A 22,648-nucleotide genomic window follows, 5' to 3' on the forward strand; every position below is an offset into this window, starting at 1 on the left:
GATTGCACACATGTGGAGGCTTTCATACAATGTCTTCAAACCACACTGGGGCACCAGATGCCAAGCTCATATTACAGCTAACCTGAAGTAATGGAGCCCTCCCCCTATTTTTGGATTTCAACTCAATTTTTCTTCAAAGGCTCTAGAACAACTGAAGCCTTTTTTTGCTGCACATGTATCTTAAGACAGCCATATTAGACTATCACTTCAAGTATGACCTTTGGACATGCTGACTAGAATTATAGACAGTGTCGCCCAAAATCGAAAGGTTGCTAAGATGGGAAAGACTGACTCAGTCAAAGACTTCCAGCTATTATTAGCTTTGCCTCTTCCCCCACTCCTGAAACATTCATTTTAAGGCTGAAATAAGTTGCAAATCAGATTGCTATTTTCACCAGAAACCTGTTCTGTCTTATCTAACTATCCATCCTCAAGAAGACTTACATATTTGGAAAACCTAGACAATATATTATAAATGTGGTTGTTCCTGGTAAATATAATAATTTATTGTCCCTGAAATGTCAAAAACGATTCTTACAGGGCTACGACCCTGTCTCCTATATGCAGTAACTGAACAACAGCTATCCCTGGGGGTCCTGGCTCCAGAACTGCTGGCTACAGTACAGAACGTGGAAGATTAGAACAATTCATGATTCTGCTTGGCTTATGAAGAGAGATTGGGGGTGTGGATGGACTGCTTTTGCCCATGATTATAAAATCCAGAATGCATCAAGGAAATCCTGTCAAAATGTTATCATTCAGTTATCCTCTGTGCTTTTCTCTCTCTCATGTCTCCTCTGATCAGCCCCTCCTTTATATACCTTGGTGTCAGACACTTCGTGATTTTATATAATTCCTATTTGAGTCTGAAGCAGCACAATCTGGCCAACATATGTCTTGTGCTCAACAGATGTTTACACACTCCAAACTTAGTGCCTGAAATTCAAGCAGCGTGAGACAAAAGATGGCCAAATGTTAATCATCACCTTACATCTATTTGCAGCCTTTCCAAATCTGCTCTACCCTCACTTTCTTCCTTTACTGTTATTTACCTTTTTTCTTAACTTTTCCTTGTACATTCTATATCTCGGCTGTATACTACAAAGGCTGGAGATAGATAATGGTTTTTAAGAGAGCTGAAAGTGGAATGAAATAAGCAAGGATGGCCATGATGTACATCTTTTTGTTGTTTTTTCATTGCTCCCACCAGACTTGCAAGCTTGTGAAAATCTGAAGAACTTTTCATTAGTGCAACAGCGGATGTGTATCAACATCATAGAGCTCATTTCTTACTTCTAATATGATTTTTATATGATGCTTCCAATATAATTTTGACTTAACACTCCACTATTGCTTTAATTATTTCTATTATTAAAAACCACTGGTCAGTGAGAAGAGGTGCCTTATTTTAATTCTCCTATTCATGAAAAAAAGCCTTCCAGGAATAGTAAGTCACATTATTATTTTTCAATGGGTTTATACTGTATATCACACCCCCCAAAATAGGAGATACTTTTTGAAGATTGCCTAGGAATGCTTTAGTAGCCCATATACAGACTAACTTAAGAAATTAAATTCTGTATATTTTAAGTATTTAAGCTTCCCCATATTTTTAATTCCCAGGGGAATAACAATGTTAGAGTTTTTTAACAAGCCAACAAAAATCTTGTGCCATTTTAAAAAATACAAATATATTATTATAGCGTAACATTTTGTGGGCTGCAATCCACTTCATCAGTTGTATGGAAATCAGTCCTGTGAAAGGAATCATACCTGCTGTATACACAAAGGTGTTGAAGGTGGAGATTGCTTTAGAAATGACTAAAGTAATATTTAGGCTAGCTAGCTAGCACATAAACTCATTAACATATCAAATGTGCAAGATACCTTGATCTTTGAGAAATGTTGTTAAATCTGCTAATGGTTTTCTTTTTTCCCTTGCCAAAAGCTTTATCTTGTGAGCTAGTGAGTCAAAAGGTCATAATAAACTAGTAGTAAGTATGTAAGGGGAGACAGCGGTCCTGACTAGTTGTCCTGTAACAAGGGCTTTTCTCCTCCGGCATGGAATGCTTGAAAAATGCTTGCGGTTCAAGCAGTGTGTGCAGTCGGCAACCTTGCCCGCTGTGTTTGGCAATCAAGAGGACAGGGGCAGCACCTCCCAGCTGTAGTATCTGGGGAAGTCCCTTGCCGTTCTAAGAGGGAACAGCCCACCAGCAACCCACAAATATCTATAAATAGAGGTGCTGGCCAGAAGACAACAAAGGGCATAATCTTGGTGGTGGTTAGGGATGTGCTGACTATTTTTTCTTAGATAATTTGCCAAACACTGCTTTGCAAATGGCAGAGATTTTTGTTACCTTTCAAACTCAAATAATATTTGGTGCCAGTTAGCTTTCAGTCATTATTGGGATATTTTCTTTTACTACCCTGAAAACAGTGCCAAAATGAAAGTGTAAATTCTCTGCAGAATTAAAGCCCAAATTCTTATGCTTTCAAAACAGTTGAGAACAATGGGAAGCCAAGCACTTGATGTGCACAGCTGGTACTTATATCCCCATGCCAATAAAAGTGCTGTTGGTTCATCAATTGGACAAGCACAACAAAGAAGCAGTTCAGGAAGAGAGCTCCTCAGGATAACTAGTAGATTATTTATTTGATCTCGGTAACAAATCAGAGGATGCTGATTTCACATTAAGGAATGCAATAGTTTCAAGTCAATCGACTGCCCACATAAAGAAGATAATACTCCCTGAGTCTGCAGTAGACTGAAAACATTCAACTACTTAAACCAAATTTCACTCTGGTCTCTATTATGTGGTATTTTGAAGGTATCTAGGGTTAGCTACTGAAAAACCCAATGCGTCACATATACTTCAGTACCCTATAGGAATCATCACCTACCCTTTGGCACAGTCTAGCCCCACTGATTCCTCATCACTTAGAGAGGTGCATTTTATCAGGGAATTCTCTGCTCATGACAATGGAACTCATGGAAATTTTCTTATATATCTGCAGCTTAATAACATTTGGGAATAGTTTCATTGTGACTTTTTCCTAATTCACTCTTTCCAGCCCTCCATGGTTCTAACTTCACAGAATCAAAAAATCATAGATTCACACATTCACATGTCCACAGAATCATAAGGTTGGAAGGAACTTGGGAGGTTTTCTAGTCTAACCCCCTGTCCAGTGCAGGAATCCTCATACCATCCCAAATTGCTGGCCAATCTTTTCTTGAATACTTCCACTAATGGGGCACCCACAGCTTGAGGGTTCCATTATTTAATGGCTCTCACAATCAGGGAATTCCTTCTTATTTCGATCTCTCACTGTAAAGCTTCCATCAGCTGGCTCTCATCTTACCCTCTGATTCTATGCACAATAAGTCCAAACCCTCTTTCCTGTGACATCTGTTTATGTATTGGAAGACTGATATCATGCCTTCCCTTAACTTTCTCTTCTTTAGGTTAAACATACCAAATTCCTTCAAATGCTGTTTATAGGATTTAGCCTCTCAGCCTCTTATACCATTGTTGTTATTCTTCTCTGTATTCTTTCCAGTTCTTCAGCATTCTTTCTATATTGTGATGACCAGAACTGGACACAATATTTAAGTGCAGCATAGAATGGCACTATCACTTCCTATGATCTTGACGTTACACCTCTGATGATGCAGCCCAAAACTGCACCGACTCTTTGGCAGCTGCAGCAAAGTGCTGGATCATGCTTTATCTGTGGTCTACCAATACTTAGACTTTTCTCACAAGTACTACTGTACATCTTCCTGTACCCAAAGCAACCACCTGAGGTACAGGTGCAAAGATTAAAGATGTATCAAAAAGTGCGATGATAACACAACAAATTTCTAGTTGCTGGAGACACATGTGAATTGGGAATGGGGGATTGCCATTTGGATTTTCCAGTTTAGGCACACAAAGATGATTTGCACTGGGCCTGAAATTTTGATTGATTGATAGATTGATTTTCAATATTCATAAACATCCCCAGTCAAAAAAGACTCTCTGTACAAAAGGAAAACAGTAATATAATTACATAATAAAATCATCTTATAACATGTACATATACTGAGTATTCCTTTGCCAAGAATATGTTTTTAATAGAGTCAGAATCATCAGGATGAATAATTCTACTTCATCGACAGAACAATATGGAATTCATCACAAATGGCTGGTCAAGGAGAACAAGAGAACAAAGTTTTCAGATCACATGCAGTTTCTTGGGAGTTTGGAAGCCAACTCACTGCTTCAACACAATGAATGAGTATTGTTGTAAATGAACAAGACTCTTGAGTTTTACAGAGGTTGTTTCTGCACTAGTGATTTATAGCATCTTCATAGCAACACCCAGCCATTGCTGAAGTGATATAAAGCCTGTATTGCTGTTACATTGGCACAATGATTGGTGGAGGAACCTATAGGTGTCCGGTGAGGAAGTGACCAGTATGCAGCCTGAAAAATGTGGCTGATATATTAATAGCATATGTTTGCAGTTATATTGTGACTCTTTAAAAAGTAGCTGCAACAAATAATCTTAAAATATACAGAATTAAAACAAATCAATAAGTGATCTACAGGATGTTCAATAAATATTACTGAGAATTTTGTATCCAAAATGAAGTTGGAAATGTTGCCTACTTCTAGCTCATCTTTAATATATCTGCTGCCATGGAAACAGACTTCTGATTTCAGTTAATTCTTGGATCCCCAAAAATCCCCATACTACTTCTGTTCATGACACTAACTATCTAAAGACTATTATCTTCCTTGCTGAAACATCTCTGATGACCTATGTGATGTCTTGATATTTGTAAGAGCATAAACTCACAACAGTGTTTGAACTCCTTCTGATCAGATACAATCTTACAGTAATAAGACATTGATACAGTTAGCTATATAATGGAACGTAAGACCGATAAAGAATATGCAATTTCACTTCATACCAGGGATATATAACACTGCACATGTTCTTCATGATGATGGGAAGTGTTCCATAAGAGTCAATGATGTCTAGCAGATGTTAGTTAATTAACTAATGGTTTATTTTTACAGTGAAATAACTGCAATTATTAACTAATAGTGAAATTAGCTAGAACAATTTATTCTGATTGGCAAAAGATCCCTTTCATTGATCTCTACCAGCTGAATTAGTCTGTTTGGAAAAACCTCTGGCTGGTATGGGCTGAACTAAAGAAGACAGCTGTAGCATCCTAAGAAGCGGGAGAACCAGAGACCTATGTAAGAGAAATGAAGTAAAAAAAAAGGCAAAAAGGAGGAATGATAGCTTCAAACTACGGTATAAAGGAAATCTGGGATCAGATCTCCCAGTGTGATTCTTCTCCTAAAAGCAGCTGAGGGAAGGATAAATGTAAAGGATTTGGAGCCTTTTTTTTTAAAACCCAGTTTGCTGTATTGATTGTTCTGTGCAATTTTTTCCTCCTTACCAATGGACCATTTGCACTGGGAAACTGGTACAAAAGTGCTCCTTTCTCTCATGTTACAACCTCAGTCCAAAATTTATTTTATTTATTATTCAAATTGAATTACTGCCCATCTCCCCCAAAAGAGGGACTCTGGGTAGTTCTCCTCCCTCAGATGCTTTAGGAAACTCAAGAAAACACTGGGAGATCTCATTATGGAATTTCTATCCCATAAGTAGTTTGGCTGTGAAAGGGGAGGAAAAACTGAACGAGAAGGAATAGAAAGAACAGGAGTACCAAAATAAATGCAATTATTTTGGTATGGAGATCACTTGAATTGTTGGTTGCCTTTGAACCAGAGAAATCATCAGTAGTTTCCCAGCTCCAGAAGGGGAAAGGATATACTCTCAAACATAATAACCATTTTCCACTTTAAAAATGTTTACATTTGCATATAAGGACATGTAAAATGCATATTGATTGTTATGAGATGGTCCTGCAGTATAAATATTGCAGAATATCTCTCTTCCTCAGATGGTGCTCATTTAGAACTTTAACTAGCTCTGAAAAGGAGACTTGCAGTGGTGATGTTCAGTGGGCTGGTGGAAGGGGCAGGCTGAAAGATGGAAGTTATTCTTTTTATTCTCAGTCAGTCAGCATCATGCTACAGAGGCAGGAGTGGGCAAAGAGCAGATCAGGAATGATTTCTAAAACTTTGAGTGCTTGCAAGTCCCCATAGTTAGTAGGAACAACAAAACATTTCCTCATTTGTTTGGTATTAAGCTGCTGAAATTTTAAAAGAAGCTGGAGAGGGTGAATGTGGGTTCTTCTTAGGCTAGACTGGAATGACAAACTCATTTCTGGGTTAAGGCAACCCTTCCCCTAAATTATCTACAAATAGTGATCCTTTGCAGCCATTATTTTGCATTTGGCTCTAAACCATGGACCTTGTGGCTCTACTCTAAAATTAAGTAGATCTGGAAGTTTGAAGTGTGTTGGTCACCATTAGGAGGCTGTCTTAATGACATATAATGGCTCTGGAGATTGGATGAAGGAAAATGTATCTTTTCCTCTTCCTTTCTTATAATTTCATCATGCAGCACAAGGAGGAGATAAGCTCAGGGGCACTGCTCTCCTCCAACTCAACTCTTCTGTATATTTCCATAAGCTGTTAGGGACTTACCCCCATTGAACCCTACTCCAGCACAAACATACCTTGGCAACGTATTATTTTTATTAATTTCACACAATGTTGCCTTCATCTCTTTCCCAGACAGCCCAATCAATGCTTTCTCAGTGCTATAGCCAGATCTGAACCCTGGCTGAAAAAGATTTCCTCCAGGGCCCACTGGAGCTGCAAGCTGACTACCTTCTCCATAACCTTCCCTAGGAAGGGAAGATTAGAGATAGGATGATAATTGTCCTATTCTGTTGGATCCAACAATGGCTTCTTGAGGAGGCTTACCCAAGAGAGACTGAGTCACCTTAAACAAGACTGCTGTGCAGCTCTCCGTGGACACAATAAGAACAGAAAAATAATTGCATTTTGCCACTTGTATCACCATGAGGTAATCCTTAAGAAAGGCTTGTACTTCTGCTTGGTTGGGTTCATAGTGATGCTCTAAGCATCTCTCATGTTGCTCCATCACCCAGAGTTCTGAAAACCAGAGAGTTCTCTGGGATCCATGCATACAGAGAATCTGCACAGGTGTGAACCCATCCAAGGCTATCATTGCCCTCACTTTCCTGGCAGCAACGTGAAAAGGGAGAGCAATCAATGTGAAAAGGGAGAGGTAGGATCTACGGCTCACATTCTTCTAAGCTGCCTTTTCTATGAGTAAGCCAGACATCAAAGGATAATTCTACTTCTTAAAAGGTTTAAAGGGCGGTCCACAGAATTTTACCTTCTCCTACAGACACTAATATTTTAGCACAAATTGCGAGATTTTGCTCTGAAGAGTAAGTGCTTTATGGATTAAAATACAGCAGCACACTTAGCAAGGCAAAATTCTACGTTTCATCCCACTTTAATATTGTATGCCATCTAGTTATTTACTTCATTTCATTTTATCTTTCTTATTCTTTCATGGATACAACCAAGGACTGTAAAGTAGCAAACGAAGTAGTTAAGTTTTAAAGATATTAAGTTTAGTTAATTAGATTAGCTGAGCAGGTTTTATGTCTATAATTTTTATGCTACCTTAAAATACTTGCTTATCCATTTACCTATACAGTATGTACATGGATATTTTGCTCTATTTTTTTTTCTTTTTTCTTTCCACAGATCACTGACCATAATGAAGTTTGTTCTTTTCAGCCTCAGATATGGAGAAACCACTTTCTTATTTTTGTGTAGCCCCATTTTTTTTTTTTACTTGCAATGACTCAGAGAGCCTCAAAGACATGTCTTACAGACTTCAGGATTTCAGAGAAATTAAGTGTCTAAATTCTTGGGGAAAAATTCAGATAAAAAATTGTTCCCAACAGCTTTTTGCTTTGCTGAGAAGGACACTAAGCCACATGAGGCTGTTGCTTTTGCTGTTATCTTTCTTGATTTTCCCCTCTATGAAAAGGACATCTTTTCTACATCTTTTCTACATGCTGTTGTTTTATCATCCATTATGCTTTCTCTGTTCTTTTTATTCATTTCAAGTCTGTGTTTCCTGTCATATGCAGATTGAAAACAGAACATTGTTGGGTGAAAGTCCTCTATTGCAAACATCTGTTCCTGAACAAGGATTGTATTTCCCTGGCCTGGAACATCAAGGGAATTTTCCATCCCCACATGTACACTTCAAATCTGAGACAATAGAAAACTTAAGAAAAAGGACCGGTGACAAAACTGATAACAATGCAAGTTTGTTTGTCATCATCGACAATCGACATCACTTTGTTATATGAACCTAATTATATGACTGGACCTACCTGAGATGTGGAATGTTAAAGACCTTGCTTTTCCTCAGATGGTGTGATATACATACAGTAGGTTTCAATAACCTAATCAAAACATATTTGTAGGTATATTGCTAGGAACAATGAGGATAGGTGGTTCTTAAATGTTAATGAGAACTTTTGGGACAAAAATGGTTTTCTAGGTAAATGGTTGAAAGAATAAGGGTTCCCTAAATTTTTGTAGTAGCTGGGAGCCACCAGTCATTAGACCAAAGGCTTGCTAAATAGTTTCATCCATGGGAACTAATGACAGGAAATATTGGTGCGACACTAAAGAAGCACATATTGATAATTGAATAAAATGCTGTTACAGCTTTTATTAATTAGAACAGTCTGAAGTCTAACCACATCCGGTAGAAAGCAGGGACTGGGAAGATTCCTATTCTGTGTCTTCTGCACCCAACAGATTGGTCTGGCTATCAATATTGCGTGCATCCCTTTGGTGTTATGCTCATGACTGAGGCTAAAAGATTTGCCCATTGCTTGACAGGCTACAAGTAGAGTCATTTCCAACTACTATGTACCTCAAGTAGCTAGTTCTGGCTAAACTGCTCCACGGATGCACATAGGGGTGCAGTTATTTTGAACAAGGCAATCAGCAATTCATGAAATACCTACTGGCTAATGCCTCATTCTTGTCCTCCTCCAGCTTTCCCCATAGAAACTATTTTTCACTAAGTAAATGTCATGCATTACACTAGAAACTAATCCCTACCTGTAAAGCAGGCCTTGTCTCCAACATATGCTAGATCTGTGGCCAGCCTATGCTCTGCAACTTCTGCCACATCTGCTGATTGATCCTGAATCTTCTGCTCCATTCATAAGAGGTAGGCTGCAATAAAGTACTGTCTCTGCTCCTGGTTTTATCAATCAATGTAATTTCCTCCCCAAAGAAAATAGTAATATGAAATTTCAGAAGCCACATGAGCATTTTATTTATTTATTTACAGGACGTATATGGCCGCCTATCTCATACAATGACTCTAGGTGGCTCACAACTATCATGAGGACCAAAAAGCAGGTAAATTTAAATTAATGTTTAATTTGAGAATGCTGAATGCTGCCAAAAGCACTAAGGTAAATTAAAGTTATCTCTTGGTACTTCAAAAATCTTGAAAAAATAACCCAAATGATATTATGGGAGCTGTCATTGTCCCCCCCCCCCAACTCCAAAAGATTTACGAGCTATTTTTGAATTAGGATTCCCAGTCAACATAATATTTTTATGAATAAAAGGATTGTAACAATGTTCACCACCTAATATTTTCGATATATATATATCAGCATTAGATACTTTCAATGACAAGCCAACATGTCAGCAGTCAAGCAATAACTTTCAATTTACTCTAAAAATAAACTGAATTCTAGAGCCTCTCTTTCCCAGATTTATTCCATTTTATATCAAAAACTAAGGTGTACCTACTGATACACTTGGAAATGTGAGGAATTAAATCAACCTTCCTCTATAGGCAATTTGCAATTTAAACAGTGAAAAACTAAGAAGAAAATAAGGAAAATTATGGAATATTTTATAAAACTGATTGGAAAACATGAAGGAATAAAGAGAAAAGAATGTCTTAAAATATAAATTAAAATTAAATTTACATTAATTTTGATTGCATTTATCTTACTTCAAATGTCCTATGGAATAACCTTACTCCTGAGATTTGGATAGCCCTGATGTTGCCTGCTTTTTTTTGAAGTCTTTGGCTTTACCCCGGCACTGGATCAAGAGGATTTGTGATTCCATCCAATATGACTGTTGTTTGTTGGATGGCCTTGGCAAAATTTTTGCACTCTTTTTGATCACATTTTATATTTTAGGGCAGTTTATTTTTGTTTTTTAATAGTATGCCTTCCTGAGTCATTTTGAGAGGGCAGTTATATAAATCAACTTATTAAATAAATAAATGACCCATGTTTTACTGTATTGCCCTTATTATAAAACTGCCCAGTTGCAGCTAATAACTCCCCATCTACTGAAATTTCCAGGCCACCCAGATCTATTTTATTTATAGTTGCTAGTGTGAGATCAATGTAATTTTATTTATCTGAACATGGCTAAGTTTTCTTTTGCTATCTGTAAAATACTCCATACATTGACCACATCAGTTTTATAATTATTAAGTTTTACTATGGTTTTTATTTGCTGTCAAAGAATTTGTTTTCTTTTTGTTTTTGAATTGGTCAGTGGCCATAATAAAGTTTAACAGTACTCCTAAATAAATAAATAAACAATAGAGGAATGTTGGGTCATGTGTCTAAATCATATTTTATTTGTATCAATGGCAGCCATAGTTCTGAATTAACTAACTGAAAAAAAGCTTTTTGACAGCTGTTTAATTTGATTAAAACATCAGAAAGCAAATAAAAGCCCCAAGTCTTGAACATAGCATTGCTTTTAGATATTGGTATTAGAACAGAGCAGTATAAGTCTGATTCATTGCCATAAGTAATATAACTAATTAAAGTTTTGAATTCAATAAAAAGATCAAGAGTAGAAACTTCTAGTTTATCAATGACATGTATAATAAATTTAATAATTACCATTTTAATAGCACAAGCAAGTGTATCTAAAACTACATTAAAAACAAAAGATGAGGGATGTGCTTTAGGATTACCGTATGTGATTGCAAAAAATAAAATAATCCAAATGACCACTAGATGGGAGCAGAGCTATATTTTTCTGTATATTTTTTGCTGCCATCTAGTGGTTTTCTAGATTTCTGCAGCCCAGATATAGTACCCCTAATGCTTACAGCTATGTCTGTAGAAATTAATCAAGGCAGCCAACACACTATTAATAATCTTTTAAGATTGGTTGAAAGATAAGATACCTGAAATAAGATACCATGTTTAATCAAAACACAATAGCAACAAAAGCCAAGTATTAAAAGCTCTCTCCAGATCTGAAGAAATAACTGCAGCAAAATCTTGCTTATTTTGAGATAAGGTACTACATTAGTTGGGAGCTAGTTTGGCACAGCTGTTTAAGGCACCAGGCTACTGTAGAAGCCAGGACACCCTGAGTTCTAGTCCTGCCTTAGGCCCAAAGCCAGCTGGGTGACCTTGGGCCAGTCCTTCTTTCTCAGCCCTAGGAAGGAGGCAGTGGCAAATCACTTCCAAAAATCTTGCCAAGAAAACTGCAGGGACTTGTTTAGGCAGTTGCCAGGAGTCAAGATTGACCTAAAGGCACCTACGTTTCTGTTTTTTATTTACTCCATTAGTTATGCCACAATGTATTTTAGGGGATGGTAGAGACAAACAGAGATTCACCAATTTCTCATGATGATATAGCACTCCTGGTACTAGTTCTCAGACTTGCTTTAAAGCTGGAGATTCCTTTATTTGGGAAGGACAGAGGCTTCAAGCTTCAGTTGTTGCCTAAAACAAAGATCTGGAAATGAAGAAAGGAAGGAGGAGGTTATGTTGACCACATCAAGTCTCTTCTTCCAAAAGTGTTCATATCCTGGTTGTTCTGTATAAATCCTCACTGAGTTGAATGAACTACAGTGGTATGTATGAAGTTAAGTTTATGAATCAGCTTAACTGTCACCATCATTAGTATCATCTCTACCTTCATTACTGAGAACACAGCTGTATGGGAGGCTTCCTGTCATCTTCTTTTTGAAGGAAAGTTCCTCCTCAACTTTTGTTCTGCAAGTGCATAAGATCCAGCTTAAGTTCTATTCATGTTACACTGTATGAACTGACCACCGATTTGCCAGGATTAAGAAATTGGCTAGCTCATGTATCAGTGACAATCGAATGAGAAGAACTGGAACCAGTGGAACTATTTTCTAGGGCTGTGCAAAACTTTGAAGAGATGCTTTGCTTTTCACTTCAACAGTTCAACAGTTGTGTAGCAGCCCTCCTGCCATGTTAATTCACTTTACAGGGCTTCAAGCTCTCCTCTGGCAGTCTATGAGCATGTGCAGAAGCCTCTTTCCAGTCAGCTGCTAGAAGCTCAGGCAGGCACATGTACAGAACCCTCTTCAACTTTGCAGAGCCAGCTCTATCATTAGATGGAGTGACAAATGGGGAAGAGTAGCATATTGCTTGGACCCTACCAACTGCCCTCCCAACCCACTGGCTGGAGCAGCAGGCTCCCTCAGTGCTTTACTCCAAAAAATGTTTCAGAATGATGTGACATCAGGTTGGATGATCTCTAGAGCAGCTTCCTGGCTCCATTCCTTATTCTGAGGAATTGCAAGTTCCTCAAAATGAATATTCACAGAAAAATTATGATAAAAATATATTTGAGGTAATTGTTTGGGGAAATGTTACTCAGTTTTAAGACATAAACAAGTAATGGTTTCAGAACTGGAACAAAAACTACTATGAAAGTATCCTAAGTCTGAAAAGAAAATAAGTCCATAAAACATATTCAGAACACTGTCATGTAAACAGAATCTAATTTTGCACTGCCCAGATTTATATTTATTGGAGGGAGAGGTTCTACAGGGAGATTTTTCTTCTTCTTCCTCTTCTTCTTTTTAAGTGGCACTGTATTTTTAGAAATAGATTTTTAAGAACACCAGAGAAATGAAAAGGAATGTAAAAGGAAACTCCAAGCTTACAATACAACAATGAATAACAGATGCATTCTGAAGTAATGTGTCTGGTCCCGTGGGTTACATTACTTGCTCTAGAAAAGAATGACCTTGTAATAGACCCGTAAGTTCAGATTTTGCAGAACCTTTGCTGTCTGATTCTCTCCCTGTTTCTTCTGTGTTGTCTTTGCTGAGACCAACATCAAGCAAAAATAAAGGGCTAGAGGTGTAGCACACATGCATAAAGTTATGCTCCCCAACTCTATTCACATCTGCAGCACATTTAGCAGCCTGCATCTGGTTGTGTTTGTGCAAGTACAGTTCCATATTCACCAATAATTCCTGAGGCTAAAGGGCCCGCTCCTGTAACCTTGTTAATATTCTCACAAGGCCTGGTGTGAACGCCTCACAGCAATGGAGTAGAATTCAGTCTGGTGAGTCTCCCCCTCCCCCCCAAGTCTCCAACTTTCTGTTCTTCTCGTACTGGGGTGGCCTCTAGTTTCCTGGCCACCCACATGACGAGACACTCTCCCTCCCTCTCCATTCTCAGTTTCAAGGAATTTCCTTTTGTCAAAGGCAAACCATGATTGACATATTTTCCTCCTCTTAAAATGCAACCCTCTTAACACTTGATTTAACTATATCCTTATGGAGTTCGTACAACATTCACCTGGCTGCAAAGGAGGCTCACTATTCAGCAAGCACCATCCATGCTGTTATATCTATTTATAAGGGTACGTACAGGCGCACACTCTTTCTAGATTTTTAAACATCACTTTCCAAATGAGGACTTGGAAATGCATACAAATTGCCATCCTTGGCAGGGAAGATTTATACCCAGCTGAGAGCCATATTCTGTACAAGAGCTTGTGCAACATACGCTCTAGGAGTGAAAAACTTTCAAATCCCATCTTCCCTCTTAGTAGCCAGGAGGTCTTAGGGCAATTCTGCCCTGCAACCTAAGCTGTTTCTTAAGCCAACCTCAGAAATTCCAGTTTGCATCACAGCAGATTGGCAACAGGGCTGGACTGGTGCTCAGTCTGGCCTGTGACCACCACAAGACCTGACTGGTTGTTAACCTAAACGGCTCTATCTGACACGCATATCCTCAGCCCCACGGGTTCAGGGTCCGGTCACCCACCTGTGGCTAACTCCCTTTTTCTTCTCTCAAGAGTTTGAGGCACCTTCAGGGGATGCTCTTCACCCCCCCCTCACACCTGCCACTTGCCCTTCCCATCCATCCCCATCCAGGCAAGCTTCATTGGCTGGCTCTTGTGTGGATCGGTCTACCAGTGCCTTTTTTTTCTTAAGGATTATTCTTCCCCACTAATCCCCATGTCTTTCCTTGGCTTTCCCAGATGTTTGAACACATGGATGCCTTCACAGCCCCTTCCCACTCTATCTCCTAAAGCAGTCCCTTTCTTTTGCTTTTTTTCCTCTTATTGTGGCACTGTCAGTCTGATGCTACAAGAATCAAAGCAACAGGGAAGCAGGCTGTTCTTTGCTGTAGGTCCAAGGAAAAGAAAAAGAAGGAAAGCTTTGCAGGACTGTCACAGGGGGTGGGAAAGCAAGGGAAGTAGGCCTCACATAGCCTGGGCAGAAACCAAAAGGGTACCCACTGGGAGATGTAAGGATTGAATGGAACCTGAGCTTCTAAGGCTTGAAGATAGTTCATTGATTTCAGGGGCCATAATGGATCAACTTGCAAGTTTTTTGTTTTTTTTTTAGCGCAGAACATAGCAGCCCAATAGCCCAGGATGAAATATCAGCATAGGTCAGTGACTAGGGACATGACAGGCAGCGCAGCCAATCAGATTGGGGCTGCTAATAGAATGGAATGAAGTGCTGGAGACCTTCTACTCTGAATGGCTTAAGATGACTCGGGTCAGAAAACAGCAGTTTTGAATCAAAGCTGGGAAAAATGGGCACAGTGTGCATTTTCAATGGGCTAGAAGACGATGACATCATCCACTTCTACACTCAAGAAACAGTGGGTGGCCCATACTGGTGATGGGCCCAGCTGAAAGTGCAGATCTGCCCTTAGTCAAGCCATTCTCACCCCATTTTTATAATAGATGATATCACTCACTAGCCTTCCATGGTTCTGGAAGAGATGTCTCAGATTGTATAGTCTGTCCTACAATATATTGTCTGTCCTACAAAGCAGCCATGTTTTGTTTTGAATGTGCTTTGTTGAACAGGCCATAGTAGCTGGGTTTTTACATAATGCTAAGTCATAAATCATAGCTGGGTCTAGGCATTGCATAAAGTCCAATCAAACGAAGCACATGATGGCTGAGCATGGTGTGTGAAATCAGATTATGTGTGAAGTACTTCAAACCCCTGAAATGTAATACAATATGCTGACACAAACAAATTGTACTATGAGTTTCTCTTCTCTTTTGCCAACCAGATTATCACTCCTGCTGCTTTGGACTAGCCTGTTATTTTCTGAAAGGAAGAGAATACAGTTTCCTTTCCCCAGTCTGATTACTATATCCCCCCTCAGCTACTGAAACTGTCAACAATTAGCACAGTTACAGGCCCTTTTAGCTGCAGCATCTTGACTTACTTTCAACACATCTTGAAATTGGCTGAGGGCTGGGACTATCTAGACTGCCTTTGTGAAATGCAAAGCAAATAAACCTTGGCCATGAGGGAATTCAGGTGCTGGGCAGGTATCCAGATTTCCTGCCTGTTCTTACAGAAAGAGCTCAGCAAACAACGTAAGTCCGTTTAACATTAGAACTATAAGGTATGGGTGTCAAACATCTGGACAACTACCTGATGGCAGTGAAGAGTTACATGCTGCCTTACTTTACTGCCATCGGGTGCTTGTCCAGAGTTTTGCAGCCCAGATACCATAGCCCTGATTTGCTGCTACAGGAGTCCCAATATCCCAAACATTGGAGTAGAATTTTATACATTGATCATACTGAGTGAACATTAGCTAAAACCATGCTCCTTGCTTACAATCACTATTTAGCAGTCATGATTACCGGTCTAACCCAAGCAAGTTCTGGATTGCCACTCATTGTTTGAGCCTAAGATGTTATTAGCCTACTCCCAGTCACCCCAGAATCAGTCATTTTTTCCTCCCAATAGATTTAGATTGACTGAAAAGATGGCACTGATTGGTGTATTGTGTTCTTAGCATTCTGAGGTCAGCAGAAAGACGACTGGTGTGTCCACTTCAAGCTGCTTTTGAAAGAGAGCTGCAGAGGAGCATTCTTTTAGGTTCTTACTACCTTACTAAATAGAAGTTCCCTAAGAGACTTGCCTTCAGCAAAGGATCGTTACCTTGTCATGGTGCTGGAGCTTGAGCACCTCAGTGATGCCATGAGCTAAACCGTGAAGGGCCACCCAAGACAGGAAGGTCATGACAGAGAGGTCAGACTAAATGCGATCCCTGGGGAAGGTAATGGCAACCCACCCCAGTATTCTTGCCGTGAAAACTAAATGGATCAGTACAACCAGAGATATGTCGGTACACCATCGGAAGATGAGACCCCCAGGTCGGAAGATGGTCAAAATGCTACTGGGGAGGAACAGAGGATGAGTTCAACTAGCCCCAGACGTGATGACGCAGCTAGCTCAAAGCCGAAAGGAAGGCTAGCAGCTGATGGTGCTGGTGGTGAACGGCAAATCCGATGTTCTAAGGATCAACACACCATTGGAACCTGGAATGTAAGATCTATGAGACAGGGCAAATTGGATGTGGTTATTGGTGAGATGTCAAGATTAAAGATAGACATTTTGGGTGTCAGTGAACTGAAATGGGCTGGAATGGGCCACTTCACATCAAATGACCACCAGATCTACTACTGTGGACAAGAGGACCACAGAAGAAATGGAGTAGCCTTCATAATTAATAGTCAAGTGGCTAAAGCAGTGCTTGGATACAATCCAAAAAACGATAGAATGATCTCAGTTCGAATTCAGGGCAAGCCATCTAACATCACAGTGATCCAAATATACGCCCCAACCACAGATACTGAAGAAGCTGAAGTAGAGCAGTTCTATGAGGATCTGCAGCACCTACTGGACAACACGCCTAAAAGAGATGTTATTTTCATCACAGGAGACTGGAATGCTAAGGTGGGCAGTCAAATGACACCTGGAATTACAGGTAAGCATGGCCTGGGAGAACAAAATGAAGCAGGACATAGGCTGATAGAATTTTGCCAAGACAATTCACTCTGCATAACAAAAACTCTCTTCCAACAACCTAAGAGATGGCTTTATACATGGACTTCACCAGATGGACAACACCGAAATCAGATTGACTACATCCTTTTCAGCCAAAGGTGGCGGACATCTATGCAGTCAGTAAAAACAAGACCTGGAGCTGACTGTAGTTCAGATCACGAACTTCTTATTGCACAATTTAGGATCAGACAAAAGAGATTAGGGAAGACCCACAGATCAGCTAGATATGAGCTCACTAATATTCCTGAGGAATATGCAGTGGAGGTGAAGAATAGATTTAAGGGACCGGACTTAGTAGATAGGGTCCCAGAAGAACTATGGACAGAAGTTCGCAACATTGTTGAGGAGGCGGCAACAAAATACATCCCAAAGAAAGAGAAAACCAAGAAGGCAAAATGGCTGTCTGCTGAGACACTAGAAGTAGCCCAAGAAAGAAGGAAAGCAAAAGGCAACAGCGATAGGGGGAGATATGCCCAATTAAATACAAAATTCCAGAGGTTAGCTAGAAGAGATAAGGAATTATTTTTAAACAAGCAATGCGTGGAAGTGGAAGAAGATAATAGAATAGGAAGGACAAGAGACCTCTTCCAGAAAATTGGAAACACTGGAGGTAAATTCCAGGCCAAAATGGGTATGAGCAAAAACAAAGATGGCAAGGACCTAACAGAAGAAGAATGTCATGCGTTGGGGTTACCCACGTTCCCTTTAAAGCGGCCGATGATCTTTACCCAGTTGGACAGGACCATGGCAGGGGGGAAACCAGTCACCCACTCTACCGGGATGGTTGCCTTGCAAATGGGCAGCCATTGGGAAAAATTACTGTTTATTGTGGCACCGGTAGGGGGACCTTTGGTCATCTTGGGGATGCCCTGGTTTGTACGGCAAAATCCCTCCATAAACTGGGTGCATCGAACGGTGACGTTCGCAGATGGATTTTATAAAGCCCCTGCGAAAGACCAACTAGATGACAACAAGGTGGGATGGGCAGCAACCACTTCTCTGCAAGTCCTCGAGCCGCTGGAAGGGCTGCCGGAGCAATACCAGGACTTTGCAGATGTGTTTGGTGAAAAAGAGGCAGATCAGCTGCCGCCTCATCGCAAAACTGACTGTGCCATAGAATTTGTTCCTAATGTGAAATTGCCTAGTCCTAAAATTTATTCTATGACCCAGAAGGAGCTGGCAACACTACGAGAGTTCATTGACAAAAATCTAGCTAGGGGTTTCATTGAACCAGCCAGCTCTCCGGTAGGCGCACCTGTACTGTTTTGACCAAAGAAGGATGGCACTTTGAGACTTGTACAGATTTCCGTGGGCTCCATGCAGTATCGATATTAAATAAATATCCTTTGCCCCTGATAAAGGACATGCTAACACATCTGGCAAAGGGGAAAATATTCTCTAAACTGGACTTGAGGGAGGCATATTTCCGTATTCGCATACGGGAGGGGGATGAATGGAAAACGGCATTTAATTGTCCTTTGGGTGCTTTTCAATATAAAGTGCTACCATTTGGATTGGCGGGGGCGCCAGGAGTTTTTATGCAACTTATCAATGAGGTCTTGCATGACCACCTATTTAAAGGGGTATTGGTGTATTTAGATGATGTTTTAATATATACTGAAACGATGGAGGAACATATATATCTAGTCAGACAAGTTCTGAGCAAACTGAGAAAGGCAGAATTGTATGCTAAACTGTCAAAATGTGCATTTCATAAATCGCAAATTGATTATCTGGGCTATAGGATTTCCAATAAAGGAATTGAAATGGATCCCGCTAAAATTGAAGCCATTTTGGCATGGGAGCCGCCACGCACACGTAAGCAGCTCCAAAGTCTCCTTGGATTCGCGAATTTTTATTGGCCCTTCATCCAGGGGTTCGCAGAAATTGCGCTACCCCTCACTGAGTTGCTCAAAACTAAAGGTTTGGGGGACACACGGAGGGTGAAAAATCCAGGAGCACTGCTAAAATGGACACCTGCATGCCAGAGGGCTTTTCAGACCCTTAAACAACTGTTTACGTCCAAACCCATTCTGCAGCATCCTGATCCTGACAAACCATTTGTGGTACAGGTGGACGCTTCTGATTTCTCAATTGGAGCTCTGTTAATGCAAAGGGACAACCTCGGACAGTTAAAGCCATGTGCTTACCTCTCCCGAAAATTTTCAGAGACAGAAAGGAGATGGCACGTTTGGGAGAAAGAGGCTTTTGCTGTTAAAGCTGCTTTGGAAAGCTGGCGTCACTTATTGGAGGGGGCTACCCACCCGTTCGAAGTTTGGACTGATCATAAAAACCTGGAGGCACTGACTGCCTCTCGTAAACTGAGCCCAAAACAAATTAGGTGGGCTCAATTCTTTAGTCGTTTTGACTTTAAACTGAAATTTATACCTGGGAAAACCAACTTCCTGGCTGATGCACTTTTGCGCCAGCCTCAGGATGCCAGTACGGTGCCAGATCTAGTGGGAACTCTCTGGACAGAGCCCCAAATGAGTCTGGCAGCTGTGACTCACAGCCAAACTCGAGCGCAGCATACAGATGCTTCAGTTCCACCTCGCTTGCCTGTTCCCTCAGACTTGCAACAACAGTTTCTTTCTGAGCTGAAAACTGACACTTGGTTGCAAGCAAACCTCAACGAGGTCACTTTTAAACAAGCTTTTGCATGGAAGCATGATCGTCTCTATGTGCCTGAGGCGTTGCGCAAAACCATTCTGTCACGATCCCATGATGACAGAGTGGCCGGGCATTTTGGGTTTGGCAAGACCCTTCATCTGGTTAGATGCCAGTTCTGGTGGCCAACGCTCAGGCGCGACATCAAAGAATACGTCAATTCCTGCCCAGTATGTGCTGCTTCTAAACGAAAAGTGGGAAAGCCCCAGGGCTTGTTACAACCGGTGGCTAACCCTTCCCGCCCCTGGGAGGAGATCTCTATGGACTTCATTGTTGATTTACCTCTTAGCCAGAGGAAAACTGTCATTTGGGTGGTGAAAGATTTTTTCTCTAAACAAGCCCATTTCATCCCATGTACCTCCATCCCATCCGCACAACAGCTGGCCCACCTCTTCATTGTACACGTGTACAAAATTCACGGATGCCCCGCCCGCTTGGTGCTTGGAACTGCATCGCATCCGGAGACTGACGGAAATACGGAGGCGGTCAATTCTACCCTTGAACAATATCTGCGTGCTTTTGTCAATTATCAGCAAGATGATTGGGTCGACCTCCTACCATTTGCGGAAGTTGCCTACAACAATGCCGTCCATCAAAGCACTGGTCAGGTGCCATTCCATACCGTTTTTGGCCATGACTTTGTCCCCATCCCAGAACTGCCTCAGCCAGCATCCCCCCCGTCTTCACCTGCTGATTGGGCTGCACGCCTGGCAGCTGCCTGGCCAACAATACAACAGGCGCTTGCTGATGCCCAAGCCACTTACAAACGACATGCAGATTCCAAACGGTCCACCTCGCCACCTTTCCAAGTGGGTGATAAGGTGTATCTTTCCACCAAATTCATCAAGTCTACACAACCTTCAAAAAAGTTGGCACCTAAGTTTATTGGTCCTTTTCCTATTGTTGCTCAAATTAATCCTGTTACTTTTAAATTGGATTTGCCTGCAAATCTTAAACGCTTACACCCTGTCTTTCATTGCAGCCTCCTTAAGTCTTTCCACGAATCAGACCGCTGGCATCCACAACCTCCACCCCCTGCACCTATCATGATTGATGGTCAACAACACTTTGAAGTCCGAGAAATCCTGGATTCCCGACGATGTCGTTCTGTCTTACAATACCTGGTTTGCTGGAAGCATTTCTCCCATCCTGAGTGGGTTGCTGCCCACGATGTTCACTCCCCTATTCTAGTTACTCATTTCCACGCTGCTTATCCCGCTAAGCCTGCTCCTTGAAGTCATTCCCTTTCTTTCAGGGGGGCAATATGTCATGTTCATCGTTCCAATGGTTTGCATACATCGTAACGTTTCGCATGTCATGTTTCTGATCCGTGTCTATCATCTGCAGGGTGAGGAATTCCAGCCCTGCCAGGGTGTTATCTTTGTGCTGCCCTGAAGGAATGTGTGTTTGGGTTATGACATGTATTCAAGGTTACTTTCCCAGGCAGATGTGTGACGCTTGCCAATGCTGGGAGGGGATTGGCTTGGAGGCGAGGGTTTTTAGTTTGTATTTGGCATGCTTTTGCTTATTCTCAGCTTTCTTCATATTTGCATACTATCCTTTCAATAAATCAGTTTTATTCACTAATCTCTGGTGAGACTGACTTCGTTGGGATAAGGCAATCATTACAAAGAAGAGATCAAGAAAAGTTGGCAAGAATATACAGAAGACCTGTATAGAAAGGATAACAATATCGGGGATAGCTTTGATGGTGTGGTCAGGGAGCTAGAGCCAGACATCCTGAAGAATGAGGTTGAATGGGCCTTAAGAAGCATTGCTAATAACAAGGCAGCAGGAGACGATGGCATCCCAGCTGAACTGTTCAAAATCTTGCAAGATGATGCTGTCAAGGTAATGCATGCTATATGCCAGCAAATTTGGAAAACACAGGAATGGCCATCAGATTGGAAAAAATCAACTTATATCCCCATACCAAAGAAGGGGAACACTAAAGAATGTTCAAACTATCGAACAGTGGCACTCACTTCACATGCCAGTAAGGTAATGCTCAAGATCCTGCAAGGTAGACTTCAGCAATTCATGGAGCGAGAATTGCCAGATGTACAAGCTGGGTTTAGAAAAGGCAGAGGAACTAGGGACCAAATTGCCAATATCTGCTGGATCATGGAACAAGCCAGGGAGTTTCAGAAAAACATCTATTTCTGTTTTATTGACTATTCTAAAGCCTTTGACTGCGTGGACCATAACAAATTGTGGCAAGTTCTTAGCGGTATGGGGATACCAAGTCATCTTGTCTGCCTCCTGAAGAATCTGTATAATGACCAAGTAGCAACAGTAAGAACAGACCACGGAACAACAGACTGGTTTAAGATTGGGAAAGGAGTACGGCAGGGCTGTATACTCTCACCTTACCTATTCAACTTGTACGCAGAACACATCATGCGACATGCTGGGCTTGAGGAATCCAAGGCTGGAGTTAAAATTGCTGGAAGAAACATTAACAATCTCAGATATGCAGATGATACCACTTTGATGGCTGAAAGTGAAGAGGAACTGAGGACCCTTATGATGAAAGTGAAAGAAGAAAGTGCAAAAGCTGGCTTGCAGCTAAACCTGAAAAAAACCAAGATTATGGCAACCAGCTTGATTGATAACTGGCAAATAGAGGGAGAAAATGTAGAAGCAGTGAAAGACTTTGTATTTCTAGGTGCGAAGATTACTGCAGATGCTGACTGCAGTCAGGAAATCAGAAGACGCTTAATCCTTGGGAGAAAAGCAATGACCAATCTCGATAAAATAGTTAAGAGCAGAGACATCACACTGACAACAAAGGTCCACATAGTTAAAGCAATGGTGTTCCCCTTAGTAA

General features: G+C 40.8%; 1 protein-coding gene across 1 annotated transcript in view; it reads right to left on the bottom strand.

Moving 5' to 3' along the window:
* Positions 1-7,607: 7,607 nt before the first annotated feature.
* PEX5 (peroxisomal biogenesis factor 5) overlaps positions 7,608-22,648 on the bottom strand; it is a 347,422-nt gene continuing 332,381 nt past the window's right edge. Inside the window, exon 17 of the transcript XR_010067290.1 lies at positions 7,608-7,619. The gene's annotated coding sequence lies outside the window, so the exon portion shown is untranslated. The remainder of the gene's footprint in view (positions 7,620-22,648) is intronic.

The sequence above is a fragment of the Candoia aspera genome, chromosome 2, assembly GCF_035149785.1.
Source record: "Candoia aspera isolate rCanAsp1 chromosome 2, rCanAsp1.hap2, whole genome shotgun sequence".
Lineage (NCBI taxonomy): Eukaryota > Metazoa > Chordata > Lepidosauria > Squamata > Boidae > Candoia > Candoia aspera.